Source organism: Nerophis ophidion, linkage group LG12 (assembly GCF_033978795.1).
Source record: "Nerophis ophidion isolate RoL-2023_Sa linkage group LG12, RoL_Noph_v1.0, whole genome shotgun sequence".
Taxonomy (NCBI): Eukaryota; Metazoa; Chordata; class Actinopteri; order Syngnathiformes; family Syngnathidae; genus Nerophis; species Nerophis ophidion.
Window position 1 is genome coordinate 29,790,792 of NC_084622.1, and position 15,532 is coordinate 29,806,323.

A 15,532-nucleotide genomic window follows, 5' to 3' on the forward strand; every position below is an offset into this window, starting at 1 on the left:
CACTGTACATCCCTAATAATAATTTATTGATGCAGCAAACGCCTGTTAAACAAACTCAGAAGTCACAGAAGAAAGTGTTGCTGTATGAAGTGGTCACATAACATTGCTCATTTAGAGTCATTTGCAAACACCTGTAAGAGCCCGATCCCTGTCGGTAATGTCAAAGTCAGCAGGAGTCATATTGCTATCTCTTTTCATTCCTAATCCTATTCATTGTCTTATTATCTCAACTGCTGCCTTGGGAGAAGATACGGCAGTTCTCAGAGACCTTTCATGTCTTTTGTTTTCTGATCCGCGCACGTCTTTATATCAAGCATCTTTTTTTATGGCGCAGAGGTGCACTGGCACACAAAAGGCCTAATTATTCATGCAAAGTGCGACGCGAGCTCTGATCTCGTTAGATTGAAGATTTATTACAACAAAAGTGACAGAGAGAGGACAACTGTTATCAGGTGTTTTTTGTAGAGTTAAAAGAACAATGAGCTATTTTAACACTGATGCCTCCTCAACGGAACTACTGTAATCATCGTTGTAAAGCATCCAATGTAGTTTTGTGCATTTATATCAATTACATGCAGATGCCACTGCAACACACTGAATGCTGCGTCTGCATTCACTTGTGTCAAGGTCACAATCACATTGTGGTTTTCTCGAGACCTTTCAAAAAAAATCTGCATGCAATAAACCACTAGCAATTGATTTTGGCTATTGAAAAGATTGCTTGTCTGTTTCAAGAGATCTCTACTTAGCATTGGTAAGGATTGCAATTAATTGAGCTAATTATGTTCTATTTCGAGAACACAGTGAGTGAGGCTGTTTAGCGGTCGGAAAAATACATTTGCACTCTGTAACTTAATGTGATTTTCAATTGTGTGAGTAAGATTTGATGAGACAGCTATATCACTAATGTAGCAGCAAATGAGAGCTACTGGTAATTTGTATTATTTATGCCAGTGTTTTTCAACCACTGTGCCTGGCACACTAGTGTGCCGTGAGATACAGTCTGGTGTGCCGTGGGAGATTATGTCATTTCACTTTATTGGGTTAAAAATATTTTTTGCAAACCAGTAATTATAAACCGCAAATGTGCCGTTGTTGAGTGTCTATACTGTCCGCGGCTCGGCAGAGTAACCGTGTAATACTCTCCCATATCAGTTGGTGGCAGCAGGTAGCTAATTGCTTGGTAGATGTCGGGAACATGGTTTGTGGTGATCACAATATGCGGGAGGCAGCGTCCAGGTAAAAAGTTGAGTTGAGTTTGAGTTTATTTCGAACATGCAAGCATACAACATGATACATCACAATTTCCAGTTTCCAGGAGTAGGAAGAAGCAGAGCTTATTTAATCCTACGCCTTTTCTTTTACATAACAGTTGCTAAAACTTTAGTTAACTTCCTGTTCTCAATGTATTCACAATATACTCTATAAGTAATCGCAATAAAAATAAATAATTTAAAGGTATCTATCACTTGAACCAAAAATAAACCAAAGGTGAGTGCCGCTATGAAAAGGCATTGAACTTTAGGGATGGCTATGTGAAACAAAACTAAAACCGAACTGGCTACAAAGTAAACAAACACAGAATGCTGGACGACAGCAAATACTTGCAGCGTGTGGAGCAGATGGCGTCCACAAAGTACATCTTTACATGACATGACAATCAACAACGCCCACATTAAGAAGGATAAAAACAACTGAAATATTCTTGATTGCTAAAACAAAGCAGGTGCGGGGAATAACATTCAAGAAAGATATGAAATTGCTACAGGAAAATACCAAGACAAGAACTATAACATTACACACAGGAAATCACCAAAATACTCAAAATAAGTCGACTTATTTTGAGTATTTTGGCGTGATGTGACAGGTGGTGACAGTACACCTACTTTGAGACAAGAGCTATAGTGATGCATGCTTGGTTATGGTTTGAATTCGTATCCAACAATTGCGACTTTTTATTGTCAATATTGGCTACCGAGTTTCATTTTTTTAATGTTTTCTGCTGGTGGTGTGCCTTCGGATTTTTTTCAAAGAAAAAAAAGTGCCCTGGCTCAGAAAAGGTTGAAAAACACTGATTTATGCTGTAAGAATGATTTTGTTGGCCGGTGGCTGCGTCTGCCGCGGGGGCTCATCTTGATCTGGGTCTCTCTCGACGTGTGCGTTGTCTTTGTTCGCCGTGGTTTCCTCGCCTACTTCTGCCGCGATTTTTCCTCCTTCTCCCCTTTTATAATGCAGCAGAAGATGTAAAGATTGAGAGCAGGTGTGTCGCTTACGCACCTGCAGAGTCGCGCCGAGGCTGCAGAGTCGCGCCGAGGCTGCAGAGTCGCGCCGGGGCTGCAGAGTCGCGCCGAGTGCACCCGCCTCTCCTCTCCGCCGCATGCCCCGCCTCCTGGCCGCCATCTCGGGTAGGACCGCCGTCTGTCCTATCGGCTTGTCGGCTCCGTCTCTCCACACTGAGCTAGAACTCTCTATCATTCATCTAACATCTTTAATAATCAGCATGATTTTGTAACAGTCCACTTTTTTATTAATATCCTGAAGTTTAGCATATTCAACAATTTGAAAACCATTGAAACATAAATTTAAAATCATACCAAAGTTTCAACCACGACCAGGGTACGAACCCGAGATCTTCTGGTTTGCACTACTAATGACGTCTGCCACGGAGCCACCGGAAGTTATCTAGGAAATGTTTTATTCATATTTTAATTAGTGACAGCAGGATGTAGCCAAAAATACATTTGGGGTAAAATATTGTATGAAGCACCTTGTCATTCAATAATTTACATTTTAATGTGCTTCTTCACTCAAATGCCCCCCACACTGATAGCGAAGCCCTACTCAGAGGGCGTGTTCTGCATTTAGGGCGGGGCGACACCCGACTGACACGAGGACAGTATTATACTGACAGCGTTTCACATCAATTTCATTCAAGCAACCTTAGTTACATCAGTATGATTTAATGTTAACGTTGTGTTGACAGCACATTTCGGATTGGAACGTTTTTTCAAGTGTTGGAGATGTAGCGGGCTGTCCATGACCAGAGATCGTATATTGAGAGAGAATGATCCACCCAATGGTGATGTACAGCGCACATGATGTCCTAGCCAAAGTACATTTATTGTCAGTCTAAAAAAATACAGAGGACACGACCTTGGTGTCCTCAATGGGAGTTAAGGCCATGATTGGTATCTGTTTTTGTGTATTTGGGATCTGCAGAAGTCACAAACATTTAAAATCCAACCATGAAGACATTTAAAAAACAATCCTGCCTTTGTTCCTACTGTCTCCAAACGAGCCGTTTTTCCCAATTTGTGACATTTTTCCAAAATCTGATGTCAGCGGAAATCTCCATGTATAGTAGAGATTTACCCAAAGAGCTTTGCATGAGCCCTCCTCCATTGTAGTCCAAAGCTGTATTCTATAAGTTCCTTCTTAGTCTTTATCCTCTTGTGGGGCAGACTGGCTTGTACATGCACATGCATCCTCTGCTGTTGCCATTTCTACAAAACCCAAAACCAGTGAAGTTGGCACGACAAATCCATCCATCCATCCATTTTCTACCGCTTATTCCCTTTCGGGGTCGCGGGGGGCGCTGGCGCCTATCTCAGCTACAATCGGGCGGAAGGCAGGGTACACCCTGGACAAGTCGCCACCTCATCGCAGGGCCAACACAGATAGACAGACAACATTCACACTCACATTCACACACTAGGGCCAATTTAGTTATGCCAATCAACCTATCCCCTTTTAAACTTATATTCAATTGAATACACCGCTAAGACAAGATATTCAATGTTCGAACTGAGAAACATATTTTTTTTGCAAATAATCATTAACTTAGAATTTAAAGTAAGCAACGCATTGCAAAAAAGTTGGCACAGGGGCATGTTTACCACAGTGTTACATGGCTTTCCTTTTAACAACACTCAGTAAACGTTTGGGAACTGAGGAGACCAATTTTTGAAGCTTTTCAGGTGTAATTATTTCCCATCCTTGCTTGATGTATAGCTTAAAGGCCTACTGAAACCCACTACTACCAACCACGTAGTCTGATAGTTTATACATCAATGATGAAATATTAACGTTGCAACACATGCCGATACGGCCGGTTTAGTTTACTATATTGCAATTTTAAGTTTCCCGCGGAGTTTGTTGTTGAAAATGTCGCGGAATGATGACGCGTGCGCGTGACGTCACGGACTGTCGGGAAATATTAGCTCAGTACCAGTTACGGCTAAAAGTCGTCTCTTTTCATCGCATAATTACACAGTAATTTGGACGTCTGTGTTGCTGAATCTTTTGCAATTCGTTCAATTAATAATGAACAATGCTGTTGGTGGAAAGCGGTGGATTGCAGCTGTCTTTAGCACCGAGACACAGCCGGTGTTTCTTTGTTTGTTGTGAAGCTTTAACACAGAGCGGTCAAGCGAACATATCTCTACGTCAACCAGTATGTTTTTGGATGGGAAAATTGTGATATATATCTTACCGGAGACATCATTGGATTATTCGTCCTCCTGCAGTAGCTGTTTAAAAGGCAGCTGTGAGCTTGGCTCCTTGGCTTCTCTCTGAGACACTGCGTGTTCACCATCTGACTTTGAGGTATGTCTTTACAATCTCACTAAAACACTATTAAAACAATTAGCAGATAAGGGATCTTCCAGAATTATCCTAGTAAATGTGTCTAATTACATCTATCAATATCATCATCCACAAACCTTTCATCCTCGCTCAAATTAATGGCTAAATTGTCGTTTTCTCGGTCCGAATAGCTCTTGCTGCTGGAGGCTCCCATTAAAAACAATGTGAGGACGTGGGGAGCCCTCACCCTTGTGACGTCATCGTCTGCGACTTCCGGTAAAGGCAAGGCTTTTTTATCAGCACCAAAAGTTGCGAACTTTATCGTCGATGTTCTCTACTAAATCCTTTCAGCTAAAATATGGCAATATCGCGAAATGATCAAGTATCACACATAGGATGGACCTGCTATCCCAGTTTAAATAAGAAAATCTCATTTCAGTAGGCCTTTAAGTTGTTCAACAGTCCAAAGTCTCTGTTGTCATATTTTAGGCTTCATATTGCACCACACATTTTCAATGGGAGACAGGTCTGGACTACAGGCAGGCCAGTCTAGTAACCGCACTCTTTTACTATGAAACTACGCTCTTGTAACACTTTGCTTGGCATTGTCTTGCTGAAATAAGCAGATGTTGCTTGGATGGCAACATGTGTTGCTCAAAAACCTGTATGTATCTTTCAGCACTAATGGTGCCTTCACAGATGTGTAAGTTACCCATGCCTTGAGCACAAATACATCCTCATACCATCACAGATGCTGGCTCTTGAACTTTGCGCCTATTTCAATCCTGATAATTATTTTCCTCTTTGGTCCTTAGGCCACAATGTTGACAGTTTCCCAAAACTATTTGAAATGTTGACTTGTCAGACCACAGAACACTTTTCCACTTTGCATCAGTCCATCTTAGATTAGCTCGGCCCGTTTCTGGGTGTTGTTGATAAATGGCTGTCGCTTTACAAAGTAGAGTTTTAACTTGCACTTACAGATGTAGTGACAAACTGTGGTTATTGACAGTGGTTTTCTGAAGTTCCTGAGCCCATGTGGTGATATCCTTAACACACTGATGTCGGTTTTTGATGCAGTACCGTCTGAGGAATCGAAGGTCACAGGCATTGCCGCTTACTTGCAGTGATTTCTCCAGATTCTCTGAACCTTTTGATAATATTACGGATCATAGATGGAGAAATCCCTAAATTCCTTGCAATAGTTTGTTGAGAAATGTTGTTCCTAAACTGTTTGAAAATTTGCTAATGCAGTTGTTCACAAAGTGGTGACCCTCGCCCCCATACTTGCCAACCTTGAGACCTCCGATTTCGGGAGGTGAGGAGTGGGGGGGCGTGGTCGGGGGTGCGGCGGGGGGCGTGGTTAAGAGGGGAGGAGTATATTTACAGCTGTTGTGTGCGCAGTTGTGCACTGCACTTTGTAAAAGCGTAGATGTTATTGTCACATATGCATGATTGATTGATTGATTGAAACGTTTGTCAGTAGATTGCACAGTACAGTACATATTCCGTACAATTGAGCAATAAATGGTAACACCGCAATAGGTTTTTCAACTTGTTTAAGTCGGGGTCCACGTTAATCAATTCATGGTACAAATATATACTATCAGCATAATACAGTCATCACACAAGTTAATCATCATAGTATATACATTGACTTATTTACAATCCAGGGGGTGGGATGAGGAGCTTTGGTTGATATCAGTACTTCAGTCATCAACAATTGCATCAACAGAGAAATGGACATTAAAACAGTGTAGGTCTTACTTAGTAGGATATATACAGCGAGCAGAGAACATAGTGAGTTCACATAGCATAAGAACAAGTTTATACGCCAGAAATACATTCGATTATTTACATAAGTTATTTACAATCCGGGGAGATGGAATGTGAATGGAGGAGGATTAGTAAAGGGTTGAAGTTGCCTGGAGGTGTTGTGGTGCATGTACAGTAGCAGTATTGTCCTGTTTAAGAGTGTCACATGCTGTTTTTTACGGCAGATAAACTGCCTTACTGTAGACTGCTGTTGTTGTGTGTTGTTACTGCGCTGGGAGGACGTTAGGCAGTTTAATTAACAATAAACCCACATAAGAAACCAAGAACTCGCCCTTGATCATTCTACAGTTATAACGTCATTTGGCAGACACGCTCTTACACGCCCTCTCCAGCTCCGCCTGAATTTCGGGAGATTTTCAGGAGAAAATTTGTCCCGGGAGGTTTTCGGGAGAGGCGCTGAATTTCGGGAGTCTCCCGGAAAATCCGGGAGGGTTGACAAGTATGCTCGCCCCATCTCCTTGTTTGTGAATGACTGAGCATTTCATGGAAGCTGCTTTTATACCCAACCATGGCACCCACCTGTTCCCAATTAGCCTGTTCACCTGTGGGATGTTCCAAATAAGTGTTTGATGAGCATTCTTCAACTTTCTCAGTTTTTTTGCCACTTGTGGCAGCTTTTTTGAAACATGTTGCAGGCATCAAATTCAAAATGAGCTAATATTTGCAAAAAAAACCAAAAAAATATAGTTTAACAGTTCAAATGTTAACTATCTTGTCTTTGCAGTGTATTCAATTGAATATAGGTTGAAAAAGATTTGCAAATCATTGTATTCTGTTTTTATTTACGATTTACACAACGTGCCAACTTCACTTTTTTGTTTTTTTTTAATACAAAGTAGCGTAAAGTTGGAATTTATATCTGTCAGTAGACTCAATATGAAAGTGCTAAAAACTACAACATGGCTGGCGGGGAGAAGACACAGTCGAAGTTGGCGCATGTTAATAAGACCACCCATAAATCTTGCCTTCTTTCGAAACTTGCTCTGAGCGGTTTAGAAATTCAGATTCTAGTGACATACTGTATCTTGCCACAGTTACTTAAGCGGATATCTCCATATGTGGCAGATGTTTACGAAAAGAGCTTTGCGCGAGTCGACCGTTTGTATTCAGTTCTAGTCCAAAGTCAATAGGTTCCTTATTTTTCTCTATCGTCTTGCTGTAGGACAGACTGGCTCGTACATGCACATGCATCCTAAAATTCTGCCCTGTTGCCATTTGTAGTTCATACTTAGTTGTTACTTAAATCTGTCAGTAGACTTTATGGAAGCGCTAAAAAACTACAACATGGCTGAGTGAGTCGAGGCACAGTCGAGGGGGACTTGACCTGGGGGAGGACTTTGGCACATAAATAAGACAATCCACAAATTGGCGCAATCTGAAGAGACAGTCAGAAAGCAGCTTGAAGATGGTCTGTAAAACATAAACTGCATTTAAAAATATTTTTTTTTACGAAGAACCACCATTACATGTTATGTAGACCACAAGGAAGCGTTTTGAATCTGGAAAAAACAAATCATAATATGACCCATTTAATGGAAAATATTTTAATTTACATTATGACTTGAATAGTTTTAGATGGCTACACAGAACTGAAATCTGTCTGACAAAAACCTGCGACCACACCATGACAATCGTATAGTCACTGTTGTTCTATAGCCACATTCTTAAACCTATAAAGTTGTTTCTTTTTGCATTTTGCCCACGGCCCAGACCTGGGTCTGCCGAATGAGAGTGCCAGAGTGGTGGCATCAAGCTAAAAGTCTGATCTGTTCACTCGATGTTGAGAGCGAAGTCCTAAGAAAGTCTATTAATTCCTGGATTTTCTTTTCACATTCTGTCTCTCACAGTTGAAGTGTACCTATGATGAAAATTACAGACCTCTGTCATCATTTTAAGTGGGAGAACTTACACAATCGGTGGCTGACTAAATACTTTTTTGCCCCACTGTATGTGACATAAGGAATCTTATTAAGTGCAGAATTACAGTACATATGTGTGTACCCTGCCTTCCGCCCGAATGCATTTGAAATAGGCTCCAGTGACCCCCCGCTACCCTAAAAGGGACAAGCGGTAGAAAATGGATGGATGTGAAAAGTAGACGTGGAGTCACACACTTTGTTAGAGATAGGTGTGGTCAAACACAGCTAATTAGCATTAAAGCTACAGACACACAATGCTGTGTTCCCAGTAGGGCTTACTAAAAGCACTTTTGGACTGTGCTGCACTATTGAGGGACATAAGAAGGATATTCAAAATAGTTGAAAAATAGTATAATATTGTATGTCACCTTTTATAGATGTGATCCAAAAACACATCAAGAAAAAGAGTTGTTAAAAAGAGATGCGTGCACTTTTAGTAAATAGTTTATGCCTACTAGGAACTGCTCTTTAGCAAGTAAAAACTCTATTGACTTGATTTTGTTGACAAGTTCTGTCTGCTTTATACATTGATTTGATATGATCAGTATGTAATACAACCTATAAAATGAAGTGACATGATTTGCTCCAAAAATGTCAATACTTTAAAATGCTCCTATAAGGTTTTGTAGCCCAGTCAGACTTCCTGAAAACACCTGACCTCATTTCCCCGTCATAGTGGTGCAGCATTTGTTTATTTAAAGGGCTTTTGTCAGTAAGTGAGTGAAAGCAGGAACATTGCAGATTTTTCTTTGTCTTTCCACACTTGCTGTTTGAATCTCAGCCACACACCTTTGCCTTTTTTGCTGTTGTTTGTTCGATATCAAGCCTATTTTGTATGTTTTGTTTTTGACATGATTATTTTTCTTCTTGTAAAATATGCGGTTACTGGTATGTAGCTTATAAATCAGGGGTCGGCAACCCGCGGCTCCGGAGCCGCATGCGGCTCTTTGGCCACTCTGATGCGGCTCAGCTGCATAATCGCCGATCGTTTCGGGGGGTTTCCGGATGTTGGCGCCTCTCCCGGACATCACCCGGGGTTAACAACATTTTCCGATTGTCACTCGGACTACAATATTGAGGACGTGCCGTGATGGCATTACTTTTAACGTCCTCTACAACATATCATCGCCTGCCTTTACGCTATGCTATCTGCGTGCCGGCTAGACGCATGTTTCTATTGTCACACATACGAGATTGCAAGGCATATAGTCAACAGCCATACAGGTTACACTGACGGTTGTGATATAAACAACTTTAACACTCTTACTAATATGCGCCACACTGTGAACCCACACCAAACAAGAATGACAAACACATTTCGGGAGAACATCCTCACAGAAACACAACATAAACGCAACATAACAATTACCCAGAATCCCAAGCATCCATGACGCGAGGCTATACTCTACACCCCTGCACCCCAACCCCGTCATGAATGCTTGGGATTCTGGGTAATCGTTATGTTGCGTTTATGTTGTGTTACTGTGAAGATGTTCTCCCAAAATGTGTTTGTCATTCTTGTTTGGTGTGGGTTCACAGTGTGGCGCTTATTAGTAAGAGTGTTAAAGTTGTTTATATCACAACCGTCAGTGTAACCTGTATGGCTGTTGACTATATGGCTTGCAGTCGAGCTGGCAAGCTGTTTGTACATGTTGTAGAAGGCGTCAAAGGAAATGGCTTCTTGGTGACCATCAGCAGATATCAATGAGAATGGTTGTGGCTCCCATTATCTTTTTTATTTCGTGAAACGGGTCAAATTGGCTCTTTGAGTGGTAAAGGTTGCTGACCCCTGTTATAAGTGATTAAATGGTGTTTGATAAACCCTCTATGCTTGTGATTGACATGAGAATAAATACGCTTTGGTAGAAAAATCTGAAAGAGAATACATTTGTTGTGTCATCTGAGAGAAAGGCACTCTGCTTTTTCCACAAATCATTGATCTGTTGTGCCTTTTGGATCCACACAGACCTAAAGTCATTACCACCGAGTGTTACTTTTCAAGATGGAAGGACTGCAGCTGGAAGTACGTAGACGATTTCATGTAATACGAGACGCGGAAATGCAGAATCTCGAGTTCCTATTCAGGAACGGGCCATTATATCATTTATGAATATGTGCATTGTAAGAGATTGCAGGATATGACATCACTGACACACCAGATTCCCAATGAAGAAACCGCAACCTCCTATTATTTGATTTCACGTTTAAGTCTTTACATCTTTTTGTGTCACATCCTTAGTCACAGGAGTGTGTGGCGCTGAGATTCGCATCCCCGCATGGTATTTGCAGTGTGTGTGTGTGTGCTCTCTCGAAATTAGCGGAGGCACGACTCTGCTCGCCTTTGATAAAGACTGAATAGCTGTAGCTCGCTATATTAGGCTTAGTCTTTGCAAACAGATGTTCCTCTTGCCTGCAGTCTTAAAACCAGATTCCCTCCCTCTGCACACAGCCGCAGATTAGCATTAACCTGACTAAATGAACTTTACTCTCTGTTGCAAGCCTGCAGGGATAATACAACAAGTCGCATGCGTTTATGTAACATTTCCCTTCATTTCTAACATCTGCCTCTACAAAAGAAAGCAGTTGGGATTGTGTGCCTCTTGTGTGCTCAAAAATGTCCGTGCCAGACTCAAGTCACGACCGCTCAGCAAATTGTTATATTATCGCTGGCCAAGATGGGAGGAATGAAGCGTAACATTGCCTATTGACCTGCTGATTAAGCAGTAGCCTTTATTGCTCCAACTAATCGCACCCGATTGGTCTTGGAGGCCGAGTGACGGAGGGGCAACAGGGGAGGCTGCAGAGTGTTCTGCAGCTGATTAATGCCAGCGTGTCTCCCCGCTTCTTTCTTTGAAACCGCACCAGGCACATGCTTAACTTTATTAGTGCTCTATAGCATCACACTCTAAGATGGACAGCGCAGGCCGTGCAAGGTCTCTGTATTGATTTGTTTGCTTTTGAAGCAGATTCTTCTTTGTTCTCATGAGCTGCAAAAAGAAATGTATTGCATACACGATCAGAACCAGGGGGCCATGCTGTGTGATGCACCTGGCCAATATGAAGCACTTTTGGGCTGGGGTTTCAACAACGGCGTAGTAGGGCTGGGCAACATTGACGAAAAAGTATATCTATATATATTTTTACTCAAGCTTGATATTCGATATATATCTCAATATATTTTTCGGTAAAAGTATATATATAAAAATATGCATTTTTGAGAGAGATTAACGGAAATTGAAGTGAATGACAACTGTACTGTAAACAGTTAGTGAAGATGGATATTTACAGTAAAGGCCTACTGAAATGAGGTTTTCTAATTTAAACGGGGATAGCAGGTCCATTCTATGTGTCATACTTGATCATTTCGTGATATTGCCATATTTTTGCTGAAAGGATTTAGTAGAGAACATCCACAAAGAAGTTCGCAACTTTCGGTGCTAAGAGAAAAGCCCTGCCTCTACCGGAAGTCACAGACGATGACGTCACATGTTGACGGCTCCTCACATATTCACATTGATTTTAATGGGAGCCTCCAACAAAAAGTGCTATTCAGACCGAGAAAACGACAATTTCCCCATTAATTTGAGCGAGGATGAAAGATTTGTGTTTGAGGATATTCATAGCGACGTATCACCGTTCACTTTGGCAGAAACATGCTGAGGCTTTCGTCCAGCAGTGGACTGACAACGGCTGATGATGATAGCGACGGATAAAAAAACAAAACAAAAAACAAGTTAAAAAAAAAAAAACACGATTGCATTGGGACGGATTCTGATGTTTTTAGACACATTTACTAGGATAATTCTAGGAAATCCCTTATCTTTCTATTGTGTTGTTAGTGTTTTAGTGAGTTTAACAGTACCTGATAGTCGGACGGGTGTGTCCACGGGTGTCTTGACGCCAGTGTCTCAGGGGAGTCGACGGCAGCTTTATGGACGGCACAAGCTCAGCTTTTCCCCGGTAAGAAGCGACTTTTTAACCACAATTTTCTCACCGAAATCTGCTTGTTGACATTCCGTCGTGATTCGTGATCGCTTGACCGCGCTCTGATCCATAGTTAAGTTTCACCTCCAGGAATTTTAAACAAGGAATCACCGTGTGTTTGTGTGGCTAAAGGATAAAGCTTCCCAACTCCATCGCTCTACTTTGACTTCTCCAATATTAATTGAACAAATTGCGAAAGATTCAGCAACACAGATCTCCAAAATATTGTGTAATTATGCGGTTAAAGCAGACGACTTTTAACTGTGTACAGCGCTCATACTTCCTAAAAACCCGTGACGTCTTGCATAAACGTCATCCTTACACAACGTTTTCAAGACGAAACTCCCGGGAAATTTAAAATTGCAATCTAGTAAACTAAAAAGGCAGTATTGGCATGTGTTGCAATGTTAATATTTCATCATTGATATATAAACTATCAGACTGCGTGGTCTGTAGTAGTGGGTTTCAGTAGGCCTTTAAAGCACAGAGAATAAACTGTTTAAGTAGCACAGAAATACATATCATAAATAGAATACAAAATATTATTTCTACGTAAAATAAATAACATAGCTGTGCAAATAATAAAAAATGTATCAAACTGAAAAAAAAATACATTTGCAGGCATCCATCCATCCATCCATTTTCTACCGCTTATTCCCTTACGGGGTCGCGGGGGGCGCTGGCGCCTATCTCAGCTACAATCGGGCGGAAGGCGGGGTACACCCTGGACAAGTCGCCACCTCATCGCAGGGCCAACACAGATAGACAGACAACATTCACACTCACATTCACACACTAGGGCCAATTTAGTGTTGCCAATCAACCTATCCCCAGGTGCATGTTTTTGGAGGTGGGAGGAAGCCGGGGTACCCGGAGGGAACCCACGCATTCACGGGGAGAACATGCAAACTCCACACAGAAAGATCCCGAGCCTGGGATTGAACCCAGGACTGCAGGACCTTCGTATTGTGAGGCAGACGCACTAACCCCTCTACCACCGTGAAGGCAGCATTTTTTAATTCCCAGTCGACGATGTAGTGGACTGTCGCACACGTGCGGTTCTGGTCAGCGTCAAGTAAGTGACTAAGCTTAATTGTACGGCAATGATCTTCCTTATTTCAGTTCTCGTGAGAAATATGCCCGGTAACTCGAGAACGGTTTTGATTTAGGCTTACATGGTAAACAACTCAAATGAATGTTTTATCCATACCATACCATACCCACTTTATTTATAAAGCCCTTTAAAAACAACCACAGTTGAAGAACAAGGGGCTTTACACCACAAAGAAATAGAGGCAAAGCACAGACTAAAAATAACATTTAAAACAGAAGTAAAATACACGTTGAAAAAGCAAATACAATTTACCTTAAGGAGAATTTGTTAGATAAAAAGCCGTTAAAAAGTTAAAAACAGTTTAAAGTCTCATGCTGGGTTGAAAGCCAGTGAAAAAAAAAGGGTTTTAGGAAGGGTCTTTAAAGTACCCAAAGAAGGGGCCTGTCTCTCATGGAGAGGGAGATCGTTCCAGAGTTTGGGACCCGCAACAGAGAAGGCCCTGTCCCTTCGAAGCTTACGCTTTGATTTGGGTATCTCCAGGATCAACTGATCAGCTGACCTGAGGGACCGGGTAGGGGGCATAGAGATGGAGCAGCTCAGAGAGGTAAGCTGGGGCAAGACCACGTAAGGATTTAAAAACGAATAAAATCCTTTTAAAATGGATTTTAAAAGTCACATCCAGACGCATACATTTGTCCAAATGTGGCCAAGTTGACGCAGTGTGAGTTTCATGGACGTGGTCTGCATCGCTAAATGACAAATCTAAAGAAGAGAATCCATCTGCCATCTTCCACTAGTTTGTTTGAAATATAAATCGCCCGCTTGAATATTCCCTCTTCTCTATTATGACTCTCTCGTCGACATTTGACATGTCTGTTGTGATTTCCCTTCCTGGTTCCATGACCTGCTCTATCTTGCCTCTGATTAGCCTGTCTCTAATGTTTTGCCCTACACTTAACCAATCGTGACTCATCATAGTAAACAAACAACCAATCCAAAAGAAATTCCAACAAATTTAATATAAAGTGGGTAATTTTTCGCTTAAAAATGGAACTGCCTAATATTTTCTTTTTTTGTTTACATCCTAACTCGTAGATAAACGCTAGCAAAAGTCAGCTAACAATAATAGTAAAGGGATTTGATCTATTCTGCCTACTTAATAAAGCGCTCTACAAACATCCAAAAGCCTCCATTAACGTTTTATATAAACGCTGTAAGTATATATGTAATGTAGTAACAACAACATGTAATACTTACATATTTCGCAATAATTTCACAGATGCATCACAACAATAACTACTACTATCAATCATGGCAGACTTCTTGAAAGCCAAAAATGCATAAACAAGTTACCTCTCCGTGATCACTGCCCTGCTACAAACCCCGTTTCCAAATGAGTTGGGAAATTGTGTTAAATGCAAATGTAAACGGAATACAATGATTTGCAAATCATTTTCAACCCATATTCAGTTGAATATGCTACAAAGACAACATATTTGATGTTCAAACTGATAAACATTTTTTTTTTGCAAATAATCATTAACTTTAGAATTTGATGCCAGCAACACGTGACAAAGAAGTTGAGAAAGGTGGCAATAAATACTGATAAAGTTGAGGAAAGCTCATCAGACACTTATTTGGAACATCCCACAGGTGTGCAGGCTAACTGGGAACAGGTGGGTGCCATGATTGGGTATAAAAACAGCTTCCATGAAATGCTAAGTCATTCACAAACAAGGATGGGGTGAGGGTAACCAATTTGTAAGCAAATTGCAAAACAGTTTTAGAACAACATTTCTCAACGAGCTATTGCAAGGAATTTAGGTATTTTACCATCTACGGTCTGTAAAATCATCAAAAGGTTCAGAGAATCTGGAGAAATCACTGCACGTAAGCGATGATATTACGGACCTTTGATCCTTCAGGCGGTATTGCATCAAAAACCAACATCAGTGTGTAAATGATATCACCACATGGGCTCAGGAACACTTCATAAAACCACTGTCAGTAACTACAGCTGCTGCTCACTGCTCCCCTCACCTCCCAGGGGGTGATCAAGGGTGATGGGTCAAATGCAGAGAATAATTTCGCCACACCAAGAGTGTGTGTGACAATCATTGGTACTTTAACTTCAACTTTTACAGTTTGTCGCTAC